This window comes from Hipposideros armiger, unplaced genomic scaffold, assembly GCF_001890085.2.
Source record: "Hipposideros armiger isolate ML-2016 unplaced genomic scaffold, ASM189008v1 scaffold_90, whole genome shotgun sequence".
In the NCBI taxonomy this organism is placed as follows: domain Eukaryota; kingdom Metazoa; phylum Chordata; class Mammalia; order Chiroptera; family Hipposideridae; genus Hipposideros; species Hipposideros armiger.
In genome coordinates this window covers 1,711,352-1,727,764 of record NW_017731440.1, presented here as the reverse complement: position 1 = coordinate 1,727,764, position 16,413 = coordinate 1,711,352, and the positions used below count along the sequence as shown (strand labels likewise).

General features: G+C 34.8%; 1 protein-coding gene and 1 long non-coding RNA gene across 6 annotated transcripts in view; one reads left to right on the top strand and one right to left on the bottom strand.

Annotated features, from left to right (window-relative positions):
* Window positions 1-15,022, bottom strand: part of LOC109383898 (uncharacterized) — a 25,727-nt gene extending 10,705 nt beyond the window's left edge. The window contains exons 1-2 of the long non-coding RNA XR_002124312.1: window positions 14,839-15,022; window positions 14,349-14,417 (exon numbers count right to left, since the gene is read on the bottom strand). This is a non-coding gene — a long non-coding RNA (uncharacterized LOC109383898). The remainder of the gene's footprint in view (window positions 1-14,348; window positions 14,418-14,838) is intronic.
* MIPOL1 (mirror-image polydactyly 1) overlaps window positions 1-16,413 on the top strand; it is a 268,247-nt gene that overhangs the window by 199,909 nt on the left and 51,925 nt on the right. The gene's annotated exons all lie outside the window — the stretch shown is intronic.

Genomic DNA, 16,413 nt, shown 5'->3' with positions numbered 1-16,413 from the left:
TGAAGAACAAAACGACAGCAACTTGTCTGTGCCCCTTCCCCTAATTCCCCAGCGCTGTTCCCGTTCCCTTAATTCCCCAGCGCTGTTCCCATTCCCCCAATTCCCCAATAAAAAAATTTTTTTAAAGTACAAATTAGTAGTCACAGTATAGTCACGGGGATATGAAATACAGAATGGGGAATATAATCAATAGTGTTGTAAAGATTATGTAGGGTACCAGATGAGGACTGGACTTATCAGGGAGATCACTTCATAGACTGTGTAGATACCCGACAACAGTGCTATACACCTAAAGCTGAAGTAGAATAATATTGAATGTCAACTACAATCAAATATACATATTTGTATATACGTGTGTGTGTTTGTGGGATGTAAAATACAACATAGGGAATATAGTCAATGGTATTGTAATAGCTATATACTATGTCAGAGGGGTACTGGATTGGAGGCGTTAATCACTTTGTGAGGGGGTGTAAATTTCTAACTATTACGTTGCTTTATATAGCTGAAACTAATTTTTAAAAATGAGGTACCCATATTCTTGTGAGATTTAAAAAAGAAAATTGAAAAGAAATAAAGATGTCTATTCACAGACAATATGATTGTGTGCATAAAAAATCCCAAGGAATCTTCAAAAAAGCTACTAGAATCAGTGAATTCAGGTCAATATGCAAAAATCAATTGTATTTTTATCTATGAGCAATGGATAATTGGAAAATGAAATTCAAAAATTTGTTTTTTTATGGTCACTTCCAAAATTTTGAAAATTTTAAGGGTAAATTTAACACTGTCCCCTGAAAACTATAAAAGGTTGATGAAAGTAATTATGGAAGACAAGAGTAAATGGAGAAATACTCAGTGTTCATAAGTGGTAAGATTTTTCTGTCTAAATATTGCGAAGATATTCATTCTCTTCAAATTAATCTGTAAATTTAACACTATCCCAAAAAACTCATTTACTCTTTATTATAGATACTGCCAAGCTAATTCTAAAATTTATGTGGAATGCAATTGATTTAGAATTGCCAAAAGAATGTTATAAAAGAAACAGTTGGAAGAATTACACTGCCTGATTTCAAGATATATTCTATAAAGTCACAGATACCAGGAGACTGGTACTGGTGAAAGGATATAAGTGCCACATAGATCATTGGAATAAAACAGAGTCTCACACATACATGGTCTGTTCGCTTTCAACATTGTAGACAAGTTAATTCGTAGGGAAAAGGAAAGTGAATTCAACAAATAGTGATAGAACAACTGGATAACTGTATTAAAAAAAATTAACATTTACCCTAACCTCACATCATTCACAAAACGACCATAACAGACACTGTCTTCTTTGAATGTGTATTCCAGCACCTCATATATTGTCTAAATGATAGTAAGTGCGAAATAGTTATTTGTGTAATGAATAAATGATTAGGCTATATATAGTTCTCCTGGCTCTAACCTCAGTGGGAAATGCTTACCACATTTTTAGAAAGCTACACAAACTGTGTGTTTTAGCTTCAATACGACCTAATTAGATTCTAGTGCCCTCATTTCACTGCATCAGTCTGGCTGGCTTTCCAGTCATAGCTTCCAGATACACTCACCAGGCACTGGACTACTTAATAGTTTTACAGATATTTCTTTGTGTCATTGCATTTGTATATATTAGAAGCTACGAGAATAAGAACCTGTTAAATAGAGGAACAGGAGGCAGAACAATGATACCTTCTGTGGATAGTTCAGTACTATTTGTAGATGCTGCCAATTTGCTGGTTTGCAGTTTACTCCCACTGGCAGCTGGAGTCCACATGACACATTCATTTCTCCTAATATTTAATTCCAGTGAGTTCTCCTTTTTAATAACATAAGTGTAATACAACTTTATTTTGCTCCGATAAGTTAATGGATGTTGGTACCTATCTTTTCAGTGTATGGGTGCATAGACAATGATGAATGTCGATAGATAAACTAAGGAGGTACAATGACTTGGCCATTGACCCAGAAAAGCAAGATTGGAGGCAAAGTTCAGGACTCCTGATGGCTGATTTCATACAACAGTCCTTAAACAAGCAGTCTGTATTATAGAATACTTCCCACATCACATGGCTGCAAATTAGACATATAAATAAAAGACCAAAACAGAAAAGTTTGACCAACAGAAAACAAAATGCTTCTCTTCAAAGCTGGTTCATGATACTTACTTCTTCAGTCACTGCACCAGAAGGAAACCCCCAATTAGGTTCTCACAGTCCTTTATACCTCTTCATTACTTGCTAAGCTTCCCTTTAAAGGGGACAGTCTCTACTCTAGCAATAGCCGCAGTAGCCGGTGTGGACTAATAGGACTGCAGAAGTACCTACCATTGCAGACGGCAGCATGTTCTGAAACAGGAATGGAATCAAGGCTTTCCATATGTGCTTCCTAATGTGAAATCGGTCTTAAGTCCTGGTTTTGTAGTAGTTCATTTATAACGTACCCACAGTGTCACTGGCAGGAAATTATATTTGTTTTAATTGGTATTATTATAAGTAAATTCTAATATATAGGAAAATTCTTTTTATTTGACTGAACCATATCGACTTTTTTCTTAAATGATTGTTTTGCCAATAAATACTTGTTAATAACAACTAGCAAACTTATTAGCAGCTTTCAAAGTCTCAATAGTTCACTTTATTCTTTACATATTAAATAGTCTTAAAATCTTTGCACTATATAGATGATGTATTATAGAATTGAACACTTGAAACATATAATTTTACTAACCAATGTCACCCCAATAAATTTAATACATTTTTTAATGTTTTTAAACTTTTGGGGGGATAGGAAATTCTTTCATCCAATGAAATCTCATATGAAACTCTACCTTATAAAACAGATGAGTGAAAAAAAAAATCTTTACAAGGAAGTTAATATTGTTTGCTGTGCTGTTACCTTTTAAAATCAGTAGAGTAGGGTTAAGCTAGAGAGAGCAAGGGGAGAAAAACTTCCTAAAGGGATCTTAGAGAATTAAAAGTCATCCTTTACACTGTTAATTATACTAAAAGAGCAACAGGATCTCAAATTTCAAAATTAGTACTCTTTCATGTGAATGAGGAGTGCAAGTAGTTTTTATTTGTTATATATTCATTTGTTAATGAATATATACAGTAGGTTCAAATTCCATGACAGACATGTTCCTTTGTCTTCAAGCTTAAGTTCTTTAGGTATTTATTTTTACATAACTCTTTAAACTTTTCTAACTCATATATGACTCCACAGACTTTCTCAAAGACCACCTTAAGATAACTTCTGTTGGTTTATGCCAACAAAGAAGGGCATGGCAGCAAGATCGCATTCTTGTTTCTGTCACCTGAAGAGTATTTTTCACATTCCATACATCGGTACTTGATCAGACAGGTTGCTGAAATTTTTGCCATGTCAAAGTCATTTCTAAAAATCAATAGCTCTATCCCATTTTCTTTTAATCTCCCTGTTAATGGGTTCTACCATTGATATGATCAATTTTAAAAGTGGAAAAAAATCTTTGACAAAGATAATCCACAAACACTTGTCAGAATACTCGAATAAGGCATACATACACTCAGATTATATTTTAAATAATTATATGTATCATATAAGCACTGACAAAATGTAGACTTTGAGAAAACACTGAACTAGCACATAAATATGTAAAGAACTCTCATTTTCCCAATTGTCCTAAAAAGTATTCAACCAGTTGAATGAAGGTGAAGACTTTGGATTTTATTTTCTCTTCTTTTCTCCACCTGTACTCCAGTGGAATTACTAATGAAATTCTTCACTGTTTTCTATACAGGTTGATGTTAAGATTAAAATATTTCCTATTTTAAAAATAGGAAGCAATATTTTGTACTGTGCTGGCCATGTGGTATTCAGGAGTCATAGTTCCTTTCTTTTGGATTGAATTTGTCAGGCCCTGTGCCAAAGGAGAAGGTTTTTTGGATCAAGACAAAAGGATTTTTTTTTTCTCCATCAAGCACTTGAAATCATACTATATTTTGTGTTTCTTTCTTGTTTGAGCCATGACTTTCTTGTACAGTTGTTTCATCCTGTCTGAAATTTCTAATTACCTTTCTTTTTCTTGGATCTTGTGCTTTATTATTTCAGCTTTTTCCATCTTGTCACTCTTACTTTCTGTTTTATGTTCCTTTTTTCACCAGAGCCCTCCCTCCTCCTGCTATAATTTTGACCTGTTGGTTGCTCTCTAGGCTGCTGCACAGCTGTCATGCTAGGATTTCTCTTCACTGCTCCACTGGGTTGGTTTCAGTGTTTCTAGGATTCTATGTCTTCTTTCTTGCTTTATCCCCTGTTCAAGTACTTCCAAACAAGGTATTAATAGATGGTAGGGAAGTTTTCTGAATCTAGAATTCAAATTTGAAGATTACATCTCTTCAAAACATTTAAGGTATTACTCTTCTTTTTCTGCTTCCATTAATTGATTCCAGAATGATTCAAATAAGTCTTCCTTTGTAGACTTTTCTCATGGAAGATATTAAAATGGTTTTTCACCTCCGTGTTCTTCAGTCTCATCAGGAGGTATCTGAGAGTGGATATACTGTTCATTTATTGTGTTCTGTACTTATAGATGCTTTCAATTTGAAGATTCTTGTCTTTCAACTCTGAGAAATGCTGCCTAAGATTATTTGACAGTTTTCTTCCCTCCATTTTTTTTCTTTCTTTCTGCTGCCCCTTTCTGGTTTCCTAATTGCCAGATGTTGTACTTCCAAGTTTGATTCTTTCATATTTTTCTTTATACTTTCTAAATCTTTAACTTTTTGCTAAGTGATTTTAGGAACTTCGTCAACTTTATTTCAAGTTCTTTTTTTTTTTGGTCAATGGATTTGAAACATATATTTGTATAAATATCAACTCGCAATCTACTTCCTCATTGTTGCTTTTAAGTAGCTTTCCATTTCCAAGAATAAAAATAAGTTATCTACAGACACAAAATTTCCACCACAGCTGTTGGATAAGAGGAGCTTTTCTGGGAAATACTTTCCCATTAGCAAGTTGCATAAAAGTTCACACATTTATTTTCTTTTTTAGTTGTGATAAATGTATATAATGAAACTTACCATTTGAACCATTTTTAAGTGTGCAGTCCAGTGGCATTAAGTCCATTCACATTTTTGGGCATATGATTGTTTAATGAGAGAAAAAAATATATAGATAGATAGATATAGATATATAGATATATATATTTAAAAAGGAATTGACATCCAGTTGATTTTTAAAATCAAAGCAAGGCTTAAAGCAAAGAATTATTTTTAAGGGGGAAACTGTATAAAATAAATGTTCTGCTGAGTTATATTTGTCAAAGCATATCAAACAAATCATTATGAACCTTAAAATTCTTTTGTCTATTCTCTTTGCCTAGCACTTGACCACTAAGGACTTGAGATGAAAAGAAAGAGATATGGCTACTCAACAGTCTCTCTTTTCAATGCAGTTGGAATAACAAAGTATGAAATCTGGAACACAGCCAACTTTTAGTTATTAATATCTTAAAATTATTTTAAATGTAGATTTGCATTTATTAAAATTTAACATAGCAGAAAAGCATGAATTAAAGACATAGTCTTATGAATATGCACAGCAAATGAAAACTTGATTAAAGGTGGCCATATTAAGCATTCCTCACTTGAAGTATCTTGCCAGCTTCTGAGTAATGCTTTGATTTGGTTTGAACCTTTTGTATGTAACAATTTTTAAGGCAAGTCACTACAGTTCTTTCTGGATAATACAGGTCATGAGAAGTTCATTTGTAGGTGGGGCAGGTGTACTACTTTGGGGAACTGTCTTAATAGATCCATTTCATTAATTGTCATGAATTTTTTATTAACAAAACCAGTACATCAGGTTTAGCCAGCTAAAAACTGTTCTCATAGTTGTTATCTTTATTGTCAGAAATAATATTGTAAAAAATAAGGAATTACTGCACATGCTTTAACTCTTGACTAAACAGAGGAATGACACTATCCATGAACAATAACTTAGGGGCATATTATCAGGTTGACATAGAGTGTTTCACTTGTGCAACTGCCATTAACTTGAAAGCCCCGTGCTTTAATTTCAGTGTCTTCCAGTTAGGAGTAACGCCATAGCTGTCTGTTAGGTCCTCGGCATTAGTGTGATTAATGTCAAGTAGCAGGATGTTCATTCCTTCTTCCGTAAGCTTTATTCCTTAGGTATTTTTAGTTAAACAGCCTTCTCAGGATTTGGCTTTCCAAAATCAGGCAGAGGTATTAAGAAGCAACAGTAATGGACTCAAAAATGAATGATGTTAGCATGTACATTGTATTTACCTATAGAAGGTGATTTTTTTTTTAATTTTAAGCAATTTCAAAAGCTTTCTTAGACATACGATAGACAATTATAATATTATTCGTATTCTTTGTATTTTCTGTGTCAGGTTCATAAACACTTTATTTCCCACCTTTTGTGATATAATAGTAGCATGATTTATTATTTTTGTAAAACTGACTTAAAAAGTAAAACAGGGAGAGAGGCTTAATGGTTTTCTTTGGATCCCCAAACTAATCTTTGATATACTACATAATAGAATTTAAAATGTGTACTTGTATTCATTGTACTTGATTAAACATGGGTCTTATAAAATGTTAAGCCTGAAAGAATCCTGAGAAAACCATATTTTAGAAAGCAAAAATGGCATAATTTTGGAAGAAGGCGTATCATGATTGCAATCCTCGTTCAACCATTTACTTGCTTGACTAAATTACTTAGCCTCTTTACTCTCCGTTTTCTATTTTATATGGAAATGATAACTGTAGTTCAGGGTTATTGTATATAATGTGTATACTGCATATAAAGTGCCCAAATGAGTGTATAAGACATTGAAAACACTCAATAAAGCAATAGACATCATTGTTATTGTTATTATCTGCAGATTTGGAATCAGACCTAGTAAAGTTAAACAGCGTTAGTCCATGTAACATAGCTTGTTAGTGGCAAAGATGGAATTAGAACCGAAGTGTCTTAACCAAATCCATTGTTCTTTGCATATGCAATGTTATCCCTTAATTACTGAAATTGTGTAGGCCATTTAGTCAGAGTTATTCATTGGTGAAAACTCATTACTCAATAATATCATCATTTTCTTTTCCTGTCCCTAAAATTTACCATTTGAATGTCTGTCATTTAGGCCAGAATTCCAGATTTTTTTTTTCATGTATATGTGATTTAACAGATCCTGTTATTTTTTTAAAAGATAGTATTAAACTCTATTATAATCGAGAGGGTTTTTTCAACAGCCATTTATCAGAATTTGCAAAGTAGATCTACTTAGCCATGACCTAGAATAAATAACATACGACATTTCCACACTAGGTCATACAGTTGCCCCAGTATAAGTACCTGTTGATCCATGGAACCTTGTGTTCTGTCTACCTGCCCTTGTTCATGACCTTGTGCTCTCTGACCTGAGCTATGCTCATAGCTCCAGGTCCCTTACTTTTACTGAATTATATGCTTCAGGGTCTACCTAAGTTTGGCCTTCTCTGGGGCTAGTTTTCTGTGGCGTCTCTGATATGGATCTTCCAAACCTCACTTCTCAAGCTGTCTAGGTAGTCCACCACAGAAAGTGTAGTGATGGTGTTAGCTAATACTTATACAGAGCTTTACTTTTGGCAGCGTTCTTTCATAATCATAATCTAAGTTGATCCCCATAACAAATCTATGAAGTAAGCCGTATTATCTGTCTTACAATTGAGGAATCAAAAATTTAGTTAAGTAATTGCCCAAAGTCAGACAAATTGTAAATGGAAGAACCCAGGCTCTTTGACCACAAACCCCAGGCCTTTTTTTACCTCTCAATCAATGTTCATAATCCGGTCACTGACAAGTGATAACAAAAGAATCCCAAGATTAAAAAAAAAAAAAAAAAGAAAATATATAAAGTGCTATGTTAGTATATGAGAACTATGTACAAGAAGCATCTATATATAAATCCACATGAGAAATAAAGTATTGCCAAAGTGTTAACTAGAGAATAAGTCTTAAATTTCTCTTATTTCTCTCAATACAGATCACATGGGAGGGAGCTGATTTTTTCATTTAGAATATCAGAAAAAAAACAATGTCTCTTCTAGGGGGAAAAAAAACTTACTATGATTTTATTATAACTATTTCTTAGCAATTTTTTTCTTGTTTGTGATAATAATTATTTGTCTTTCCCCTGGACTGCCTCCCGGTACGTATTCCTCTGATTTTAAGCCCTACCTGCATGCTGATGACCCCAAATGCAGATGTGCAGCCTAGACCTTTCTCTTTAGTTTCACTTTTTATATGAAAATTGTCTCATGGACATTTCCAGATGTCCAGGCCCCCCAAATCTGAATGTCTAAAACCTAAGGAAGTGACTTCCTTCAAAAAACTGCTGTTCCTTCTAAATGCCTGAGTCAACAAATTCCAACTATTTCACTTTTTAAATATTTCTTGAATGTGTTTTCTTCTCTTTGATGTCATGACTACCTATATCCTCTTCAGATCCTCATTATACTCACTTGACCCACTGAAATGGACTCCTAAAACATTTCGCTGCAGCTTTGTTCTCGTCAAATCCATTCCCAGCTCCTGACTGCCTTCTCCCTTCTTAAAACCTTTCAATAATAGTCTTGCACTTCCACAAGATAATTAGTTTTTAAGGCTCTTAATGATCTACCCCATGACTGCCTCTTCAGCTTTATTTTTGGCCCTTTCCCAATCATTTACTTGAGGCCCCATCCACACCAGACTGTTTATAGTTGCCCATATGCTGTTCTTTGTCTCACACTATTGCTTTATTTTCTTCTTATTATTATTAAATTTACTGGAGTGATATTGGTTAGTAAAATTATATAGGTTTCAAGTGTACATTTCTATAATACATCATCTGTATATTTCATTGTGTGTTCACCACCCAGAGCCAGTTCTCCTTCCATCACCATATATTTGACCCCTTTTACCCTCTTCTACCACCCTCCTCCCCACTTACCCTCTGGTAACCACTAAACTATTGTCTGTGTCTTTGAGTTTTTGTTTCTTTGTTTGTCTTGTTCCTTTGTTGTCTTCAGTTTTGTATCCCACATATAAGTAAAATCATATGGTTCTCAACTTTTTCTGTCTGACTTATTTTGCTTAGCGTGGTCACCACTATGCTTTTGTTTATGCTGTACCATGGTTTTTTTTTCAGGAATTGTCCTCTTCTAAATAGCCTCTCGCCTCCCTCACCTCCCATTCGCCAGCCAAATTAGAGGAACCTCTTCCTTGTTTATATTATAAATAATCACCTGTTCTTCTCAACTGCACTCTTAAGGGCAGGGATGCTTTTATTCCGTTTATAACACTAGAGCTAATAATGTGTTTGGGACATTATAGGCACTCAGATATTTTTGAAATGTGTGCACTTTTAGAAATTGTCTTATTTATGAAAACTTCGTTTTTAATTTTTAAAATTTGTTTGTGTTATCAATGATCTGCTTAATAGCTCAAATTTGGAAAATTCATGTTTACCAATTCATCTTTGCATTTATTTCATTTATATGTCATTTTCTCATTAAAATAATCATTTGCTATTCTGTTTTGCAGTGTGCTTCAATAAGTTACCCAAAAAAAGTAGTATATGCTGACAATGTTATTGTAGAAGCCCTGTCTCATTAATATCATATAGATGGAAATGTAGGTCTCGTCTACCTTACATTAATATTGGCAGCTTTTTATTTGTGAATTCATCATACCCATAGCAGAAACAAACAGAATAAAAATAAACCGAAGACCAGCTTTCCGTCCTTTCCCCTCCAAATCAGTCATCTTTTACATTGTTGCCTGCTTGAATCTGTCTTTCAATTAGCAGATATCTTCTTGAGTACTGAACAGGATGAGATGTATATTCCCCCACCTAACTAAATATAGCTGACTGATATTTGTCCCTAGTGTATTCTCCTAGTGAAGAACAAAGTATAGTTGGGACCAATTTATACTTGCATCATGGTTAAGTTCTCTACATATCTGTAATAGGAACTTATTAAATGAAAAATATGCATGTTGTAGTTATGCATTTTTCTGATAAAGGCAGTACAGTCTTGCTTATTGGAAGGAGCCTAACATTCTTTGTAACAGAAAGCTCTTCAGCAGTGTTATCTTGCTCTAATCCACTATTTTAATTCAAAACTAGTTAAATATTAGGCTATAAGGACCAAAAAAAAAGAAAAAACTTCCATCTTTGGTATATCATTTAGCTGTTAGTTTGTTACATTGGTTGCTTTTGTTTTGATAATTTACTTGCTTCAAAGAGATATAGTAGCTGTATTTATCAATCCCAGAAGTAAACTTCTTATGGTCAGTGATTACCAGAATATAGATGGAGACATTGAAGTATTACAAAATCTCATATTTATGATTTAAGACCTTTTTTTAGTATCAGAATATTTCCATTCATCCTAATGTTTTTTTCTCATAAATTGTCAAATCTTTTGGAAAATAAGCAGATATATGAAAACTCACTTTATAGGCTACCTTCAAGGAATGATTTTTACAATTGAATAGTTCTCAAAAATTGTAGCAAATAGATTTTTGGTATTTGCATAACATTCAGATATATCTTTACTATTAAAAAGGATATGTTATAGCAATATATAGTTCATGGACAGAACATTTATTTCAGAGATACATATAAAGAGAGGGCTCATCGCAAAAATATAAAATTTGAAATAAAGTATTAGTTATAACAACCAAAGAATGGTATCTGGGAGTCTGGATGTAGAAAGTAGAGTAGAAAATAAGTGGGAGATTAGAGCCTCTTGGACTAGGGCTGTAGGTGAGGTCTCCAGAAAGGGACCTTACTTGCCAGGTGGGTCTTTGCCAAAGCTGGATACCCTTTGTTTCTCAGCGTGCTGCGAGAGTAGGGATCTTGGTCTGTTTCATTCATTGTTCTGTCCCTAGTGCCTAGAATAGTGCCTAGCACAAAGTAGATGTTCTGTAAATATTTGTCACATGAATGAGTTGATGACAGTGAAAATGAGCATGTCCTCAACCAGACCCAGGAGTATGCACATGTTGGCCTCCCAGCTATCAGAGCACTGGTCATTCTCTACCTTGGTTTCAGAGATTACTGGGAAGAGAACACCCTGTTCCCCTCTTCAGATAATCTCACCACCAACACTTTACAAAAATCTGAAGGTTTCTGTTTTAGGACTAGCCATATTTGCAAGCCCATAAGAAGTTAAATATTTTCTGCAAAATTTTTCTCATACCACCATGCTGATACACACGACCTTCTTTAGCCAGAATACCCTTTATTTATCCTTGTTTGAGCAACTCCTACTTCTTTTTCAAGACTCAGCTTAGTCATCATGTGTTCCAAGAGACCCCCTCTACTCCCATCCCACAATCTGGGTTAGGCACCCCTCTTGTGCACTCCCATAGCTGCTTCTGCTTGTCTTTTGAAATTTTCCAAACCAGACAGTTTCTGAGGAAACGTATTAAATGGTTTAGAACTAAATCACCTATGGCATCACACCACATCATCCTTGGTTTCAGAAGTTAGCTGGCTGGTAAAGTGTGGTTGATGCAATTTGTCATTGTACATTATAAAATGCAATTGTGTTTCAGTGCCAGAAACACAAAATGCTTTCAATTTCTAGCTGAGGTCCTGTGTCTTTCAGCACCAGTACACCCAGTGTACGTTTTCCCCATTCACAAGAGTAATTGGTTACCTATGTACCATGAGTTAACTAGCACCGTATTTTAAAATTTATTCCAAAGAGATTTTTGTGACCAGACATGTACCTGCCGGCTGGCCCCTAGTTCTGATCTGACCTGGGACCCTGGCCAATATTTGAGAAGTAAGGAATATCATTGTATCACATAACACTTCAGAGATCAAAATCAGCATAGACATGTTTTCAAGAGACAAAAGCAGAAATACTAATTTAAAAACATTCATATTGCATGACACCTTTCCAAACTTTGACATACTGAGATCAGCACTGTACAAAATGAGTCTCCTTTTAAAGTTGGAGCATGGTACCTTGATCTCTCATAGTATACAGCTTCATATTATTAACTCTTACGATTTTAGAAAAAATTCAGAAATTTTGTCCTTATAGCATATGCACCATCAGTAATATCTTCAAAGTTAACTTCATATGTCACTGATAGCAAGAAGCTATTTCTCTTTTATACACCAGCTTTGTCAAACAACAAAAAAAATATTAACATTCCTTTCAGATCACCACAAAGTGAAGTAAACAGATCATCCCAGTATTGCAAAACCCAGCATTTTCACCTCAAATCAGGCACATTTGTAATATTTTTCCACTCTGAAAACTTAATTGTAACTTTTTTACCCTCACACTTTTTTGTCATCAATTCTTTTGATGTAGGCTGTATCTTGAAGAATCATTAATACAGTACAATGCTTTGAGTCACCAGCTCTTATTTGATACTTAGGAAATAATTTATGACTTCCTATAGTTAGGCTATTAAAATTCATTTTTCATAAGTCAGTCAGAATTTAGTATTAAATTTTTAGACAGAGGTATATGCCAGAATTTTAAAAACAGTGTTAACATCCTTTAAAATCTGTAAGCATGAAATAAATGTAAATTTAAAGAAATCAGCTTCATTTCTAGAAAAATCCTAGTAATTATCAGTATTCTCATAAAACTTAAGTCTGAAGAGATTTCTTTCTTATTTAAAAATCAAAGCTATCATTTTTTTGTGTGCCTAGCCAGGAGTTAGCTTAAGTAAAACAAGGGAGCCTAAAACTTAATAGATAATTAAAAAGGTAAAAATATAGTAAACCCCAGCCTTTACTGTTGAATAAAAAGCAAAAATCCAAATGTCTTCAGATTTTACAGAGTGTGTGGCAACAATAGCAGAAACTATAAACATTTCCTTATGACAGCAACTGTACAACAACTTTTAAACAAGCTTGGTGTTGGGTTTAGTGAAGTGAAAAGGGCTAGGCTGCTTTATGCTTTGAGTTGGCATTTCACCAAGGAGAGAAATTGGGTGGTAGTTAGTTTTTCCCTCTTATGTTTAAGTGACATAGTACTGACTAAAATGAGCATTTTTTAATATTCTTATTTGGTCTCTTTCTGAATAAGCTACTCAATAAAATGAAACCCAAATGCTTTTATACCTACACACTATATTGTTGAGCGAATTATTTATGGAAGGGAAAGAAAGATAAAGTTGCTTTTAAGAGTCCTTTAACATATCAGTTTGATAACTAGCAAAACACCTTTACTGCCATTAAATATTTACCAAGACTTCGCTTTGGGCAGGGGGGGGGGGGGGAGTTTAGTGCAACAAATTTGACTCTGTGCAATGCCATTGATTAGCTATCAGAAGGACATAGTTAATAAGTAACTTGAGGTATTACAGAGCACTTTACATTCTTGTCAAATCTTTTCTCTGAAGATGACCTAAAAAAAGCCAGTTACAACCAGCATTCACTCCAGCAATGATTACACAAGCACAACTATGAAAGAAATAAAGGGCAGCAAATCAGTTGAGCAGTACTTAGGCAATCTTTCCTAGTGACTGTTGTCATTGCTGCTGGACTTTAGAACTGAACATGTTTACATTTAATTAGAAAGGACACACAGTTTACAGCACAGTAGCTATCAATATCGGATCAGAATTGATTTCCGCTTTCTCCCCAGTGATTGCTTCCTTCAAGCTAATTAAAAAAGGCATATAACCAAAATGACTCACATAAATTTTAAAGCAAAGTAAACAGTATGCCCTAGAGACCAAAACAAAAGTAAATGACATTCATCCTGATTATTAGCTACATTTTTTGAAAGAATTCTGATGCCTATAAATGTGATACAAGAACATGTTTTAGTGTTATCAGTCTGCTGATAAACCAAGTATTCCCTTTTGAAGAGACCTAAATGAATGCTTTACTGAGTAGTTAGCTCTCAAAGAAACAGTAACCTTACTTTTATCTTTATAATCCCTAAAACATGTAGATAAAGCAGTCTGATAGAAGCTAGCTGATTTTATTCTAGTCTTCAAATTTCACATATTGTACAGAGAAACTGCTGAAAATATATAACAAAATAAATAATAAACGGACTTCCTTTTAAATAAGGTGTGCAGAGCACATGTGAAATTTGCTTAAATGAAGGACTTATCCTGGTGTGTATAAATAACATTTCTCTATAATTACCATCGCCAAAGTCATCAAAATTATGATGAAAGATAATTTCTTATAACTCTATTCACTATAAATCTCACAACCTAATATATATTGGCGATTACACTGTTATGATAAAATTATTTTAAAATCAGAGAAATAAGGAAAATAAGAGAGGTCTAGAAGTTACCTCCAGGAGAATTACGTCGTCACAGCCCTCCGTCTTGCTTCTCTGTGGATCTGCCATGCAATACCTCATCTAGAATAGAAGGTCATCAAAGATGTAAGGAAGCACAGACAGATTCGATTAGAAGCAGGCCTTAAGACAGATTAATTCATTAATTCACAAATTTTTATTAAGCACTTTCTCCAAGTACTTAAGATAAAATGGTGAGCAACACCTCTACAAGATCAGACATTTTGATATGCTTTGCTTACTGTTGTATCCCCAAGCATTTACTATGTCCTTGGCACCATATATACATAGTTGCCAAGGACTGACCCCTTTCAAGGATTTTGTATAAGCAAATGTTCACTCAGCCACCAGGGGGGCCTCCAGTAGCACTTGTTTTTAGTATTCTAGGAAAACTACTGAAATTCACAATGATGCTATAGTCATGAGAGTCGATTTAAAATCCCCCTCCAGAACAGAATAATTCGTAGAAGTTATTTCTGCTTACTTTAACTTTTTTCATTTCCTTTTGAAATCTTAGGCTTTTTATTACTCTTAGTGCCCACAAAGCAATCAACCTGTAAGCCACAGTGGTTAACTACAGGCCAGCACTAGATATCCACAGCTTATATTCTGCAGGGCTCATACCAATCACAAAAAATCTAGTCAGCCATCAAGACATTAAAAAAAAAATGTAAAGAACCACATGAAGCAGGCCTAAAAAACAATAATCAAGCCCACAAGTATTTATTAAATACTTTTCTAGGCAATAGCCATCAAATGGAAAAAAAAACCAAAAAACCCCAATTGCTTGACATCCATCCAGTTGAATGGTCAGGAGACTTGGAGATCACATGAGAGGATTTCCTAATCAGGACAGCAGGTCATGTTTCTGGAAAAACTCCTATCTAAGCTGAGATCTCAAGGCTGAATAAGAGCTAGTAAAGTAAAAGCAGATAGGGTCATTGTTCATCCTGGTTGTTCATCCCTGGCTGGAGGCTAGAGGTAAACAGGTGAACGCTGAGAAGTGAGCTAGAAAGAGAGGCATGCAGAACTTTGTAACTGATGTCTAAGCAATTTGGACTTCATCCTAGGAGCAGTGAGGAGTCATTGAAGAGCTGTAATCCAGGTAGTGGCACATTCATGTGTGTGCTTTAGAAAACTCTCTCAAAGCCAGGAACAAGTGAACATACTATTGCAGTAACCCAATTAGGAAAATAATAGCAGGGGCTCTAAATTAATGATAATGGATCTGGAAAGAACAAAAGATACAAGGGAGAATTAAGTTTAATTCGAAAAGACTCATTAGATTGTGTGGTAAGAAACAGATGTCAAGGGTGATGCATAGGTTTGGGGCTTGAACACTGATGGTGCCCAGTGAGAAGGGAGGAACAGAAAGGGCTGATTTGGAGAGGGGAATAAAAGGAGGTCATGTGTTCAGTTTAGACATGTTGAGTTGTAGATATTTGCAGGATTCTCAAGTGGAGATGTCTGCTAGGTGGTCATGTATAGCTGGTGTTCAGGATTTAAAACTCAGCTGGAGAGAAATACTTTAGAGTTAGAAGTCATTAGCTAATGTAGATGGTGAAGCGAAGCCATGGAAGTGGGTTAAAATCAAGGGGGAGTGAGTAAAAGGAGAGGCAAAGACACCAGGAATTAAGGGTGGGACATAGGAAAAGAAGCACCAAAGAAGACTGAGAAGCATCAAGAAAATACTGTTGATGAAGCAGAAAGCCAGCATGCATTTTCATGGAAAGCAGGGAAAGAAAGCATTTCCAGAAAGAATTGGCTTCAGATAGGTCAAATAAGATAAAGATTGAAGTGTTTTTTTCTTTAGAACCAGATCATTGGAGCAGTTGTGGACAGAGCAGATTGTAGAGCCTCAAAGTGACGTTGGGAAGGTGATGACAACGAGCACAATGATTCTAAATGAGGTGATCCCCAACTCAGTCCAAGACAAATCCCATCTTTGGGGTGACCAGTAAGCTCAGTTGTTTAGAGCATGGTGCTGATAACACCAAGGTTGCCAGTTCAATCCCCACATAGGCCACTGTGAGCTGTGCCCTCCCTAAAAGAGTCAACT